The sequence below is a fragment of the Carcharhinus amblyrhynchos genome, chromosome 14 (assembly GCF_965287045.1).
Source record: "Carcharhinus amblyrhynchos chromosome 14, sCarAmb.v2.hapA, whole genome shotgun sequence".
Taxonomy (NCBI): domain Eukaryota; kingdom Metazoa; phylum Chordata; class Chondrichthyes; order Carcharhiniformes; family Carcharhinidae; genus Carcharhinus; species Carcharhinus amblyrhynchos.
In genome coordinates, this window is record NC_137337.1 from 19227554 (window position 1) to 19244637 (window position 17084).

Below are 17084 nucleotides of genomic sequence, written 5' to 3' on the forward strand. Positions count from 1 at the left end.
ATTTTCAGCTTCTACGCAGGCATCTGAACATTGAATACGGTGACAGGGCTCTCCTGCTCATTATCATCCACCACAAAGTAAACGCAGATCACAACTCGTGTGGAAGATTATACGACTGGGTTCTTTAAGGACAATACGGAGATGCCGGTGTTGGACTGGGGTAAACACAGTAAGAAGTCTCACAACACCAGGTTAAAGTCCAACAGGTTTATTTGGTAGTAAATGCCACTAGCTTTTGGAGCGCTGCTCCTTCGTCAGGTGAGTGGGGGGGGTTCTGATCTCAAACAGGACATGTAAAGGCACACACAGTTTACAGAATACTGATCAGAATGTGAGTCTTTACACCTAATCAAGTCTTAAAGGTGCAGACAATGTCTACATTCAACAAAATTCCATATTGTCTGCACCTTTAAGACTTGATTAGGTGTAAAGACTTGCATTCTAATCAACGTTCTGTAAACTGTGTGTGCCTTTATATGCCCTGTTTGTGATCAGAACTCCCCACTCACCTGACGAAGGAGCAGTGTTCCGAAAGCTAGTGGCGTTTACGACCAAATAAACCTGTTGGACTTTAACCTGGTGTTCCTTAAGGACCACAGAGACGCACTCCTGTAAATCCAAGCAATAGCTTTTACTTGTACAAGGGCTGGTTTTCCCACTGACAGCAAGGTATTGACACTCTAACTTCCAACGTGAGACGAGCAAAGGGTTATAATAGACATGCAGTATTTATACATGTCTGGATAAAAGCAAGTCATTCCATTTGGCAGCTGGATCAGGTAATGGGTGTGTGACACATAGTCACAAGATAATAACAAGATTTACAGAGAACTGATCAAACAAGATGTAATTACAAATTTACAAATGGAGTAATAACACTTTGAGAAAGGGAACAAAGCCTGACCTAATAAGATTGCAATTTCAGCCCATTAAGGTAAACTAGAACAATGGTCACAGCTCCCTGGCTGAAAGAGATTACAGTTTCAAGCCATTAACCCTTAGTTAACAGATATGCTCCCACACTGGGCATCTGTGAGGCACTGTGGGCCTTCAGCAGCAGCAGAATTGTAATCCACCACAAACTGTAATAATATGGCCAACCATTGTACCATCAAGCCCAGGAATCAACCCTGTTTCAAAGCGGAGTATCAGAGGACATGTCAGAAGCAACGCCAGGCATACCTATAAATGAGGTACCAATCTCCAGACTGTCAATGTATCAGCAAATGCATGCTTTGGGAATTATATTGTTAAACTAATTGTCTTATTAATAAGGACACGTAATGACTATTGGTTCAACCTCCAAAAGAGTATAACTGGACACAGTTGGAACAGTTTCTGCGGAAGAAACCAGAGGGAGTTTGAGCCTCGGCCAAGTTTGGGTGCAGAGTAAACTTGCTGAAGGTAAAAGACATGCTGCTGGATTGGAGCAAGACTCTTAGTCCGGGAGCAGGATTTAACACAGAGCAGAGATGAGAAGTAGTTGGCCACTGATTGGGTGATGAAGTGCGAGTAACATGGGACAGGAGAAAAGGAAGCAGGACATCTGGTTTCATTGTGGGGAGCTCACCACCTCTTCTCCTCCCCCACCCTCCGCCCCCCCCACTGCCACCATTGGTGTCCCAGAACAGTGGTGCAACCCCTGCAAACTGAGGAAGAGGCCTAAACAAACTCCAGGCCCAGGTACAGCCTTGGACTAGGGTATGTCCACTGTCTTGGGATGTTTAGTCAGTGTCCTGGGCTGTGGGAAGGCAAGACAAATTGGGGCCTCAGCTTTTTACCATTTGTATAGATGATCTGGAGGAGGGAACCGAGTGTAGGGTGTCGAAATTTGCTGATGACACCAAGATTGGGGGAACGGCAAATTGTGCGGAGGGTGTGGAGAGTCTGCAGAAGGATCTAGATAGGCTGGGCGAATGGGCCAGGAACTGGCAAATGGAATTTAATGTTGGCAAGTGTGAGGTGGTCCACTTTGGTAGGAAGAATGGTAGGAAGGACTATTACTTACGGGGCGAAAAACTGCAGCAGGCAACGGTGCAGAGGGACCTCGGGGTCCTTGTGCATGAGTCGCAAAAACCCAGCCTGCAGGTGCAGCAGGTGGTCAGGAAGGCGAATGGGATGCTGGCCTTCATAGCGAAGGAGATTGAATATAAAAGTAAGGAGGTCTTGCTGCGGCTGTATAGGGCATTGGTGAGGCCGCAGCTGGAGTACTGTGTGCAGTTTTGGGCGCCGCACCTGCGCAAAGATATTTTGGCCTTGGAGGGGGTGCAGAGGAGGTTTACTAGGCTGATACCGGAGTTGAGGGGGTTGAGCTATGAGGAGAGGCTGAATAAACTGGGCTTGTACTCGTTAGAGTTTAGAAGAATGAGAGGAGATCTCATTGAGACGTATAAGATGATGAATGGGATGGATAGGATAGAGGTGGAAAGACTCTTCCCGCTCAAAAAAGACAGTAGGACTAGGGGGCACAGCCTCAAGATAAAAGGGGGGCGGTTTAGAACGGAGTTGAGGAGGAACTTCTTCACTCAAAGGGTGGTGAATCTCTGGAATTCTCTGCCCGTTGAAGTGGTGGAGGCTGCCTCGCTAAATATTTTTAAGACGCGGGTTGATGGGTTTTTGATAGGAGAGAGGATTAAGGGTTATGGGGAGAGGGCGGGAAAGTGGAACTGAGCAGCGACAGATCAGCCATGATCTTATTGAATGGCGGGGCAGGCTCGAAGGGCTGGATGGCCTACTCCTGCTCCTATTTCTTATGTTCTTATGTTCTTATTAAGAGCAAGAGAGAGACAGAGGAAAAGTGGGAAAGGAGAGAGAGAGAGAGACAGACAGGTAGATTGGGAAAGGAGTAGGAGAAAGGAACAGACAGAGAGAACAGGAAAAGGAAGAAAACAAAAGGTTGAGGTGAATTCAAGCATACTGTGATTGAGACACAGAAGCTGTGATACTCATTGAGGAAAATTAAATTCAGCAATTGTGTTAAAGCAATGAGTGAGTTGAACATTCCTGTACTCTCTCTTTTGAAAGAAAGTAAATGAGGTTAGTTTTTATGTGTGTGTGGTCCATGACTGATGTTTTCTTTATGTGAGTGGCCCTCAGTATGAAAAAGATACCCCCCTCTCCGACTCAAAGTACAAAGGCACCGCCACTTGCAAGTTCCCCTTCAAGCTACACACTGTTCATACTTGGTAATGTATCAAAATTCCTTCACTGTTTCTGGGTCAAAATCCTGGCAGTCCATCCCTAACCCAAAGTCTTCCTACAACACAGAGACTGCGATGCTTCATGAGGCAGTCAGATCACCACCTTCTCAAAGGCATTTAGTCATTTGTAATAAATGCTTGCTTTGCCAGAGACACCCACATCTCATGAATGAATAAAGAGAGAGACATCTAGGGATTCCACCTGAAACAACCATCCTCTACATATGCAGGTTAGGTATCTCACTCCTATCGGACAATGCTAAACAAAATTGGGCTGAAATAACCAGCACTAAGCTGGCTCTGGGCTTTGGTTTTGAAATACATAGTCTACTAATAAAACATCTTTAGGTTATTATCAAGAAAGGTATATTTGTTCTCAACTAAGTAAGGCTGAAGACAGAAGTCACTTGCTTACCTTCCCCCAATTACTTAAGTAAGGAGGGGGACACACCCAGTACTCAGCACATGCTTTTCAATACTCCCACGTAAATGAATAAATGCTTTGAGGCCAATCTGTTCCAGTACAGGGCCAGGGCAAATCAATTTCAAGGCCGATATCTTCCAGCTATTTCTTTCTCACTATTCTGCTTCATAATGTGAGCCTTCACAGAATCAGAGAATCACAGAATACCACAGTGCAGAAAAGCCCATCAGGTCTGCACCGACCTGCCCACCTAATCCCACTTGCCAGCATTTGGCCCATCGCCTTGAATCTTATGGTGTGCCATGTCCAGGCAGCGCACTCCAGACCGTCCCCACTCTCCGGGTTAAAACAGTTTTTCCTCAAATCTGCCTTAAACCTTCCACCCCTCACTTTTAACTTTTGTCCCCTTGTAACTGATCCCTCAACTATGGGGGAACAGTTGTTCCCTAACCATCCTGTCCATGTCCCTCAGTCTCATGGTTTGTAAAAGTGCCAAGTGGAAAAGAATTGATATGTAGCATCTGATGATATCTCTGTTCAAAGGAAGAGGTGACATTTAATGGACAAGTCCCAAAAATGGACATGGAAATCACGATGTGCAATTAACCTGCGTCCATTCATTCTGATTCAGGAAACTAATCTAAGTTGCCGCTAATTTTAATGATGGTAGTGTACGGTCCATTACCAAAGATGCTAATGAGTAGCTGCACACCTAAGCTTGGGGAATAAACTCAAGTGGGACTGGCACTACTTAGAACTATAGCCTGTGCCATAAGGCCAACATTTTAAAAGGGAGCGTTCTGGCTGTATCAGAGGCTGGGGAAGATTGGCAAGCAGCAAGGAGGAAAAAGGTCTGGAATTAAACTGGACTATTTGCATGAAATACCTCCTGACAGTTTCTCTGATAAGTATTCAATACAGGCAGCATGAATGAAGATAGAGACACCTCTAGACTCACATCCCTCCTCAGTAATTTGTGACTCTGATACTGAGGCAGACAGCAGCATTCCATACTTCAGACGCTCCCCCCACCTCCACTCCCCCCCAACCCCCCACCACCCCCTACCATGGGGGTGTTCATCACAACTGTTGTGGTGATCCACCCCTGTGTAGCTTTTGAAATTCTACTCTGTATTCCAGGATCCAAGTATGACTGAGATGCTGAGGTGTTCCCAATATTTCCTTTGGACTTCTGGCAGCCACAGTTTGGTTTTGCTCCTCACTTTGGAGCTTTGCTGAGCCTGAAAGATGGTTAAACTGTTCACCATGTTTCGAAATTCGACTTTCAAGTTTGCTGATGATACCACTGTGGTGGGTCGGATCTCAAACAATGACGAGACAGAGTACGGGAATGAGATAGAGAATCTGGTGAACTGGTGCAGCGATAATAATCTCTCCCTCAATGTCAACAAAATGAAGGAGATTGTCATCGACTTCAGGAAGCATAAAGGAGAACATGCCCCTGTCTACATCAAAGGGGACGAAGTAGGAAAGATAGAGAGCTTCAAGTTTTTAGGTATCCAGATTACCCACAACCTGACCTGGTCCCCCCATACCAACACTATAGTTAAGAAAGCCCACCAACACCTCTACTTTCTCAGAAAATTAGTCTTCTCTCCTTAGAGGAGAGAGTAAGTGTTTATTGGCATCTCTTCCAGTTTAATGAGTTTTCATCTCTCTCTCTTTTGTGTTCGTTTGGTTGGGGGACCCAGTTCATTTGCACCTCTTCTGCTTTTATTAATTATAAGGGGTATATATAATGAGGCGTGAGATTGCACCGGCTGAGAGGGGAAGCACCATATGACATTTTGTCAAAGACAGTAGCATGGGTATTACGAACATGTTCCAGAATCATGCAGAGTGAGAAAATTACAACATTGAACAGAGTGTAATGCAAATTTGACACCATACTGCCATTTTCAAGCACCGCTCCAACTATTTAAACACACGCAACTTAACATGTGTTCAGCAGTAGGGCACTCTAGCAGCGCTACTTAGAGAGATCATTAATCTCTTGTTCTGCCTCAGTTTCTAGAAGCGCTGGCAGTTTGTGGAGCGCTTAAAGTTGGTGAAGTCAACCGGAATGGTGCTGCAATTGGAAAAAATGACTTGGTTATAGAATGAGTCAGAACACAAGTTGTGGGGTGCAATGGATACCCATCCCCACTTGACCTGCAACATGAGGCTGAGCAGGGGCAGCACGTTGAGGGTCAGCCTGCTTCAGGAGGAAAGAGTGGGTGGGGGGTGGGGGAGGTGGGGGGTGGGGGGAGGTGAGAAAGACTGCAAGCAGAAGATTTTATCTACAGAGGGACTTTTGATAGCAATTCCTTTCTTAACCTAAACGAAGGGCACAGTAAGTAGTCTCACAACACCAGGTTAAAGACCAACAGGTTTAATTTGGTAGCACAAGCTTTTGGAGCACTGCCTCTTCATCAAGTGAGTGAAGAGTTCAATTCACAAACAGGGCATATAAAGATACCAACTCAATTACAGGATAATGGTTGCAATGCAAGTCCTAACAGGTAATCAAGTCGTGACAGGAGCAGACAATGTGAGTGGAAAGCGGGACAATCACTGGTTAAAGAGGTGTGAATTGTCTCCAGGCAGGACAGTTAGTGAGATTTTGCAAGCCCAGGCAAGTCGTGGGGTTACAGATAGTGTAAAATTAACCCAAGATCCCGGTTGAGGTCGTTCTCATGTATGCAGAATTTAGCTATCAGTTTCAGCTCTGAAAGCTAGTGGCATTTGCTACCAAATAAACCTGTTGGACTTTAACCTGGTGTTGTGAGACTTCTTACTGTATCAGTTTCTGCCTAGCGATTCTGTGTTGTCGTGTGTCGTGAAGTCCACCTTGGAGAATGCTTACTCAAAGATCAGAGGCTGAATGCCCGTGACTGCTGAAGTGTTCCCCAACAGGAAGAGAACATTCCTGTCTGCTGATTGTTGACCAGTGCCCATTCATCCATTGTCACTGCGTCTACATGGTCTCCCCAATGTACCATACCTCGGGACCAAGGTCTGCGTGTGTGTACGTACGCGTAGTTCATTTTACAGAGGAGATGCTCACAGAAATCTGCTTCTCGGACCTTAAAGAATGATTAAGTGGGCACTGCTATTGATTGTAAAGGTGACCATGGCACTGAATTTCCAAGAGTTAGGACCTTTCCAGGCAGTTGCAAGCGGTATTCCACAATATGACCCTGTTTACCGCTTTGGGTATGAGTATTACCTGTGTAACCTGTAACTCGTGAAATACAGCACAACCGATTAGGACTGATCACAAGATAAACCCATCACCATACGATGGACCTGCCACAACTGAGCCAATCAGCGATGATGTGTTATTAAGGCATGTGAAGAATAGTGTTCAAAGTTACCCACAAATTATGCAAACTAGCATATGCTTTGTGTGAAAGATAACCTGCTTCAATCTGAGTGATCCTTTATTTGTAACTAATCATAGTGGATTTTCTGTATTTGCCAACAATGTGTGCCTCTGAAAATGTTTATAATAAACATAACACTTGTATTGAATATGAGCCATTTAAAAACTGTACTCTCTGTATCTCCATTATGTCTTGCAGAGGTTGCTGTGGCAGGGTTGTGTGGTGTCGTGGCAGAGTAGTCTGCTGTGGACAATGGTCTGTTTGAGGTTGTGCGGTTGTTTGAAGGCAAGAAGTGGGGGTGTGGGGATGGCCTTGGCGAGATGGTCATCTTCATTAGTTGAAGGCTCCGGAGAAGATGCCGTAGCTTCTCCGCTCTGGGAAGTATTGGACGACGAAGGGTACTCTGTCCATCGTGTCCCATGCTTGTCTTCTGAGGAGGTCGGTGTGGTTTTTTGCTGTGGCACATCGGAACGGTCGATCGATGAGTCGAGCACTATATTCTATCCTGAGGCATGGTACATTGGGGAGACCATGCAGGCGCTACGACAACAGATGAATGAACACTGCTCAACAATCACCAGGCAAGAGTATTCTCTTCCTGTTGGGGAACACTTCAGTGGTCACAGGCATTCGGCCTCTGATCTTCAGGTAAGCATTCTCCAAGCAGCCTTCATGACACATGACAGCTCAGAGTCGCTGAGCAAAGACTGATAACCAAGTTCCGCGCACATGAGGACAGCCTCAACCGGAATCTTGGGTTCATGTCACACTATCTGTAATTCCCATGACTTGCCTGGGCTTGCAAAATCTCACTAACTGTCCTTGTTGGAGACAATGCATATCTCTTCAACCTGTGCTTAACTCTCTCTCCACGCACGTTGTCTGTACTTTTAAGACTTGATTACCCTGTAAAGACTCGCATTCCAACAATTATTTTGTAAATTGAGCTTGTGTCTTTATATGCCCGGTTTGTGAACAGAACTCCCACTTACTTGACGAAGGAGCAGCGCTCCGAAAGCTGGTGGCTTTTGCTACCAAATAAACCTGTTGGATTTTAACCTGGTGTTGTGAGACTTCCTTACTGTGTTTATCCCAGTCCAACATCAGCACCTCCATAGCATTTATAACCCATCCCTACTTGCCCTTGAACTGAATGCCATTTCAGAAGACAGTTGAAAGTCAAAGACATTGCTGTGGCTCTGGAGTCACGTGTAAGCCAGACCAGGTAAGGACGGCAGATTTCCTTCCCTAAAGGACCTTAGTGAACCAGATGGGTTTTTCCAAAAATCGATAATGGTTTTGTGGTCATCAGTGGATTCTTAATTCCAGATTTGTTTTTACTGGTCCCCAGAATATTAGCTGAGTTTCTGGATTAATAGTACAGTGATAATACCACGAGGCTATCGCCTCCCCTGTACCATATTCTCCATCATGATTAGCCTTGAGAAGATGCAAGCGAGATAGTTTCTTACAGTCTAATAGTGAAGAAATTCCCAAAGGGATGAGAGTTTGGAAGTTCTAAGAATTTGTTCCTCCCCCATCAATATATCAAGGAAATAGAAACTCCAAGCAAAAAGCACAGGACATTTACAGAATCAATCATTTTCTTTTCTTATTTTTCTTCTTACTTGAAATGATAAGACATGACATGATATGTTTTATAGACTTATACATCACAAATGAAAATCAGGACTTTGAGCAGGGAGGTTAATATATCCTCCACCGGTTTCCCTGTCCACAAAGAGTCATAAATCCTCAGGCATCTTAGCTGACCCCCATCTTCAAATCCCTGGCCTGCACTCCAGTAAACTCCACACTGAGAGTGCATTCATCAACCCCCGTTCTCTGGTTGATAGCCACACTCAATGAGAGCGTAAACAAAGGAATGATGCAGCACTGATAGCCCAGCTTCTAGTCTGTTCTCCCTTAGGGCTGAAGGTACAGGATTGGTAAACATATTGAACATATTACTGGCGGGATTTTCCACTCCCCTCTGTCCCCCCACACCTCCCCCACCAGAGGGTGTTTCACGGTGGCAGAGACAGAACATCAATCCACGTGGCAGCAGAATCCCACCGCTGTCAGCGAGGTTTCCTGTTAGTTACACCCTCCACCGCCAGTGAACCCACATTGGGGTTCACCGTCAGCAGAAGTGGGACTACCGGAAAATCTCGGCCTACATCTTATCTCAATTTTCTCCAATTTGACTTGAATAACCTCTTACATTGCATCCCCTCCGACCTTGCCTTACATTCTTTTGTAGATCTTGGCCGAGATTTTCCAGTCGCGCCCACCCTGAGACCAGAAATCACCGCCAGAGGTCAACAGACCTTTCAACGGTCTGTCAAATTTTCTGTCCTGCCCGTGGTGAATCCCACAGTGCATGGGAGCGGAAAATCTGCCTCATCAGTAACAATAATAGTGCACGCAAATCAAGTGACATTCATATAGCACCTCTTAGGCAGCAAAATGTTCCCAGGAACTCCCAGTCACATTATAAAACAAAATTTGATCCCAAACAATGTAAGCAGGTAACACAGGTTGTTCAAAGCTGTAGGTTTGAGGCACAACTTAGAAGAGATGTGAGAGAGAGGGAGGGTTAGGGAATGAACTTCAGAGATGAAGAGCCAAGGCAACTGAAGGTCTGGACACTAATGGTGGATTTATTAAAATCAGGGGATGCGCAAGAGACCAGGATTGGAGGAGAAAAGAGATCTCAAACGTTTGTAAGGCTTAAGGGAGTTTACGGCGATAGAGAGTGACATGAATTTGTAAATCAAGGCACTGTAGGACTGGGAGCCAATGTAGGTCAGTGAGCACAGTGGTGACAGATGAATGGGGACTTGGATGTTTTCTCGGAAATTCTCTCTGGATAGGCTGTGGTGGCAGTGCAGAAAATAACACTCAAAAGCATGTTCCTAAAATAGATACCAAGATCGAGGCATTGTGGCCTTCCTGTTTTCCCAGTTGTCCAAGAAATAATGACTGTCTCAGATATATACCCAGTGCTCCAGGGATTTGAAAAGGAAGACCTTTGCAGCTTGATGAGAATTTAAGAACTTTGCAGAACTCCAGTTTTGTGGAACTTTAAGTTTAAAGTTTATTTATTGTTCATCACAAGTAAGGCTTATATTAACACTGCAATGAAGTCACTGTGAAATTCCCCTAGTCGCCACACCCTGGCACCTGTTCAGGTCAATGTACCTAACCAGCACATCTTTCAGAATGTGTGAGGAAACCGGAGCGCCCGGAGGGAACCCACACAGACATGGGAAGAACATGCAAACTCCACACAGACAGTGACCCAAGCCGGGAATTGAACCCACATCCCTGGCACTGTGAAGCAGCAGTACTAACCACTGTGCCACCATGCAGCCCCAATAATTCATTGACTTTATTAAAACAAATGTACAAGAAGATAATAGAAGGAATGTTGATGATATCGTCATACTGAAGGTGAGAGTGACCATCTGCTGGTTGGTGAGGAAATGCGATGTTCTCATGTAGATGTTCTGACTTTGGGTTGGAATGGTAATCGTGGATTTGCATCTGATCCAGACCAAAGTTCATCCAATTGTTCAATCAGTGGAACTAACTGGGGATAAAATTATTTTAAATCTTGTGCAATGAGGTAGGTTTAATTCATAATCTCATGGCAAAAGGTTCTCAGAGAAAACATGATCATAATATGGGAGACCTCATGGTATTATCACTAGACTATCAATCCAGAAATTCAATTAATGTTCTAGGGACCCAGGTTCAAATCCCACCATGGTAGATGGTGCAATCTGAGTTCAATAAAAAATACCTGGAATTAAGAATGTACTGATGACCATGAAATCATTGTCAATTATCACAAAAACCTATCCTGGTTAACCAATGTCCTTTAAGGAAAGAAATCTGCCATCCTTACCTGTCTGGCCTACATGTGACTGCAGAGCCACAGCAATGTAGTTGGCTCTCAACTACCCTTAGGCAACTGATGATGGGCAATAAATACTGGCCAGCCAGTGACACCCATGCTCCACGAATGAATAGAAAAAAATCCATATTAAGTTTGACAATGACAACACTCCAACAATAAACTTGAACTGAAACAAAACTAATTACACAGGTATACGGGGGGAACTAGCTAATGTCGAGTGGGTAAATAGACTAAAAGTGATAAATAAACAGTGGAAAACATTTCAGGAAATAATTTAAAATATTTTAACAAATAAATACCTCAGTGAGAAAATCTACCTTAGCTTACTGGAGAAGCTAAGGGTAGTATTAGACTAAAAGAAGAGGTTTGCCAAAAATAGGAGTATGCCTGAGGATTGGGAATTTTAAAAACCAGTAAACGGTGATCAAAAATGTTGGCCAGGATTTTATGACGCCACCATGTTGAGTTTCCCCTAGTGGATGCACGAGCCATTTAATTTTCATTCAGTTTGACAGGACCGTAATAAAAAATAGAGCACGAAAGCAAACTAGCCAAGAATATAAAAACAGACTTAAGACGTACACATTTATAGAAAGGAGGAGAACAGCTTGAGGAAATGTTGGTCCTTTAGGCAGGGACCGGGGAAATCATCATGGTGACCAGGGAATGGCAGAGATGTTGAACAAAGATTTTGTGTCTGGCTTTACAATTGTGACACAAATCGCGTAACAGAAATGGAAGATAATCAAGGGGGTGATAAGACTATGAAACATAAGATCATGAATTCTCAGAAAAGATACATTCAGTGAGAACGAAAGACTCTAAAAGAAGGATGCACCATTCATATTATCAAGTTAAAAGAAAAAGTGCATAATTTTGCAAAAGCAAGTGGCAGGTCAGAAGATCAGACAGAATATAAAGAACAGCAAAGAATGGCTAAAGGATTACTAGGGAAAGGCCCCATCAGATCGGAAAATAGTGAACATAGCTCCTCTATTCAAGAAAGGAGGGAGGGAGACAACAGAAAACTACAGGTCAGTTAGCTTAACATCTGTCATAGGGAAATGCTGGAATCTATTATTAAGGAGCTTATAACAGGGCACTCAGAAAATCTCATTGCATTAAGCAGAGTCAACATGATTTGTTTTTGAAAGGGAAATCATGTTTGACTAATTTATTGGAACTCTTTGAAAAATGGATAAAAAGGGGAACATATGTAAATGCTGCATTTAGATTTCTAGAAGGTATTTGACAAGGTGCCACATTAAAGGTAGAATTAGAGCTAATGGCATTAGGGGCAACATATTAGCATGGATACAGGATAGGTTCGCCAACAGGAAACAGTAAATGGAGATAAATAGGTCAGCTAACAGGATGTGGTACATGGAAAGCCACAAGGATTAGTGCTGGGGCCTGAACTATTAGCAATTGGGGTGGCATGGTGGCACAGTGGTTAGCACTGTTGCCTCACAGCGCCAGGGACCTGGGTTCAAGCCCAGCCTTCGTTCACTCTCTGTGTGGAGTTTGCACATTCTCTCCATGTCTGCATGGGTTTCATCCAGGTGCTTGGGGTTCCTTCCACAGTCCAAAGATATACGGGAGTTAGGTGGATTGGCCAGGCTAAATTCCCCCATTGTGTCTCAAGATGTGTAAAATTAGGGGGAATTAGCAGGGTAAATGTGTGGAGTTAGGGGGATAGGGCCTGGGTGGGATTAGACCATAGAACAGTACAGCACTGTACAGGCCCTTCGGCCCTCGATGTTGTGCCGAGCTGTGTCCGAACCCAAGATCAAGCTATCCCAGTCCCAGAACTGTAGTCAGTGCAGGCTCGATGGGCCAAATGATCTCCTTCTGCACTGTAGAGGTTCTATATCACTGATTTGGATGAAGGAACTGGATGTATAGTTACTAAATTTGCTGATGATACAAAGATAGGCAGGAAAGTAAGTTGTCAAGAGGGCATAAAAAAGGCAATTTTCTGACTGGTGTTTGCCATCTGAGAGACCAGCAGGGTGGGAGGAAAATACAGCGAGAATTGGGAAATGCAATTTGCCCCAGCATGATCTCATTTCCTGATTCTCTGCACTCTTTGCTAGTGACAGCACAAGGTTCACACACACAAAGGACGAGAACCTAATTTTGATGTTTTTGAGTACATTTTAATGTAATTATCCAGGCACCCTCGTTTCCCCCCCCACCACCACCACCAAATGATCCCCTCACTGAATATCCAAACTTTAATGACATGACGCCGCATCAGTGAGGTTTGCAACAGCTATTTGAAAACTTGAACCAACATGGCAGTGCCAACCTGTGCCAAGGGGTAGTGCCAGGATGGGCCCTCATGGGGGAGAAACAGGGGTTTCCCATTACATGTCTTGTGGAAGGAAGAATGCCAAGGCCACTGAGGCAGCTAACTTGCAAGCACAACGGGAGGAGTAGGCAGTGAAGGGGGGAGTGGGGAAAGGCTAGTGATACTTCTGCAATGGTAGGGTGGAACTTCAATGCTGATTGGGGGCACCCTTTAATGGTGCCATCCTGATGTCTGTGGAGCCAGCCTTGCCGACTTCTATTAGGCTCTGCCCCTGCCAGATTGTCATCGTAAACCCCACCCATTCATTTTTTCCTCCTTCAGAGAGGCCCCAAGATCTGGACTAAAAATTCAGCACTGCGGTTGGAGAACTCAATGTCGTTTTTTTCAGTCAGAGCCTGAAATTTTGAAAACTCTACCCAAGGAGTGTACAAAAGGATGTATATCGGTTAAATATGTTGGGGAGGGGAAAGAGCAATTGGATTATAATGTGGAAAAATGGGGATTTGTCCACTTGCACAAGAAGAATAGAAAAACGGCATATTATTTGAATGGAGAGACGTTGCAAAATTCTGAGGGACAGAGGGATCTGGGTGTCCCAATACATGAATCATTAAAAGTTTCTTTATGGTACAGTAATTGATTAGGAAGACAAATAGAATGTTCTCATTTATTACAAGAGGATAAAATATTAAAGTAGGGATGTTTTGCTATCGTTGGACATGATATTGTTGGGATCACATCTGGAGAATTGATCCCTGGGACGGATGGATTATCATATGATAAGGAGCTGAGTAAATTGGGCCAATACTCACTGGTGTTTAGAAATATGAGGGGTGGTCTCATGGAAATATGAAAGATTCTGGAGGGGCTGGATAGGGTGGACACTCAGAGGTTGTTTTCCCTCGAGAACACCCTCAGGATAAGGGTGGCACGGTGGCACAGTGGTTAGCGCTGCTGCCTCACAATTCCAGGGACCTGGCTTCAATTCCAGCCTCGGGTCACTGTCTGTGTGAAGTTTGCACTTTCTCCCTGTGTTTGTGTGGGTTTCCTCCGGGTGCTTTCTCCCACAGTCCAAAGATGCACAGGTTAGGTTAATTTGCCATGCACAATTGATTCAAGCGTCAGGGGGATTGGCAGGATAAATGCGTGGGGTTGCGGAAATAGGCCCTAGGTGGGATTGTAGTTGGTACAGATTCGATGGGCCAAATAACCTCCTTTGCACTGTAGGGATTCTGTGATAAGGGGATGATGATTTAGACCAAGATAAGGAGAAATTTCTTCTCTCAAAGGGTTGTGAATCTTGGGAATTACCTACTCCAGAGAGATATGGATGTTCCATCATTGAGAAGGCTGGGGAAGATAGATTTTTGGGGATGAAGAGATATGGGGAATAAGTTGGAAACTGAAGTTGAAGATCAGCCATGATTCTATTGAATATCCGAGCAGGCTAGAGGAGCCACATGGTCCATTCCTGCTGTGCTATGTTCTTATATCCAGGAAGGTGAAGGGAAATGGACTACTTTTTCAGGTGGTCTAAATATAGTATTCTTTATCCTCCCTCTCAGTTTTAACCTTGAGATTGTCTTCTTTTCCCTCTACTCAAATGTATTACGACGTCTTCTCTTCACCTCGGAACTACCTGTCTGCACCGTAAGCAATGACTTTGAGGATGCGTTGGTCAGGAATTCTGGTTGATGATCAGAAATAGCTCCTGGTTGCCTGTGGTAAGCCTGACTGCTTCCTTGGGGGAGGGGGCGGGGCGGGGGGGGGTGTGGGGGTGGTGGTGGGATGCGACTGCAATCGCTGCTGCTATCTTCATTCGTACTCTGTGGTCCCAGCCTGGAGCAAGACCTGTTTAGAATTTCATGTGGCTAATTTGAATACATTAGTGTGTAACTGGCAGTTCATTTAAATATCCACATGATTGATGAATAGATTTCCCCACAATCCCTATTTTGCTGCATGATGCGTATTCATGGAATAAGGACACAAATTATTGTTAACAAAGTCATCTAAATATCAAGCAAACAAGTTATATTTAAAATTTTTAAAAATGCAATCATTTTTATTTTCTGGCCAAATATTCTAATAAAACAGGGATTTGGTCATCAAACCTTGCTTTAGGTTATATTGATATGTATTTCATTTTCTTTTTTCAAGGTTCCCAGTGATTAATATTTCCAGAATATCTTAAGCAGATGCAATCCTGAACTGCATGCCAAACCTTGAATTCCGTACCAGTGTATAGAGTTATATTTGGATAGCTGTGAGGCTTTTTATATATAATTTTATTAAAAGATATGGAAAGTTTGATTATCATAATTTTGGACCCAGTAAACCTACTGCTCAGAAATGTTGCTTATTCCCTCCTCTGATGCTCAGGAGAAAAAAAAGCCAACCATGTATTTCTAATCAATGATTTCATAGAATTATAGAAACCCTTAAGTATAGAAGGAGGCCATTTGGCCCATCTGCACCATCAAAAATCCAACCCCAGGCAATATACCCCAAACCCCACACATTTACTCCACTAATCCCTCTAACCTAACATACCAGAACACTAAGGGGCAACTTAACATGACTGATCAACTTAACTCACACATCTTTGGACTGTGGGAGGAAACCGGAGGAAACCCGCACAGACATGGGGAGAACATGCTGGGCCCAATTTTACCATCATGTTGCGCCCATTTCTGGGCACAAAAACTTGGTGAAGTTGGGTGTGAGGTGGTAAAGTTGGGCGCAATCTACACCCGCCTCCACGCCGGTTCTCCCTTTACCAAGGTCCGAAAATGGCCGCGACCGTGCCCGCAACAGGCGCAACGGCCATTTGAATGTATGTGCGTGCATTTAAATTGACTTAATGGGCTGCATGCCTAACTTTACCGACACTACCCCCTTTACAACCACAATCACCTATCTAAAATTGGCACAAAACAGACATGCTCCATACAAGTCCAATTTGGGCATTCCATCAGTGAGGGTTAGTGAGGAGGTCAGTGTCTGGCGTCTGACAGCTGTCTGCTTGAGATCAGTGGAGGGGAAGGGGAGGGTTCAGTGAGGGAGGAGGGAGGTCCACTGCCACTCTGCCTGAGATCAGTAGGGGTGAAGGGGGGTCTGCTGCCACTCTGCCTGAGATCAGTGGGAGTGAAGGGGGGTCCGCTGTCACTCTGCCTGAGATCAGTGGAGGGGAAGGGGGGTCCGCTGCCACTCTGCCTGAGATCAGTGGAGGGGAAGGGGGGTCCGCTGCCACACTGCCTGAGATCAGTGGAGGGGAAGGGGGGTCCGCTGCCACTCTGCCTGAGATCAATGGAGGGGAAGGGGGGTCCGCTGCCACTCTGCCTGAGATCAGTGGAGGGGAAGGGGGGTCCGCTGTCACTCTGCCTGAGATCAGTGGAGGGGAAGGGGGGTCCGCTGTCACTCTGCCTGAGATCAGTGGAGGGGAAGGGGGGGGGGGGTCCGCTGCCATTCTGCCTGAGATTGGTGGGGGGAATGGGAGAAGTTGGATCACTCTGCCTGAGGTCAATGGGAGGGGGAGGGGGTGAGGGAGGAGGGGCCCATGATTGGTCTGGGTGGTGAAGAGGGCGGAGGGATAAGGGAGTCTGTGATGTTGTGGGGGTAGGACAATGTCTGTGGGGGACGGGGGGAGGCATTATCCAGCCTGGGTGGGATGTAGCAGGAGAACGGCATTCTATCATTTTTTTTCTGCGCATGTGCAGTTGGGGGCGCTGATCGGAGCTGCAGGATTTTAGACGCGTTAAGCTCTGCCCACAGGCTTCTGCAGTGTGATATGGAATCACTAATATTTTTTCAGGCAGAGTGCATACAGGGGTGC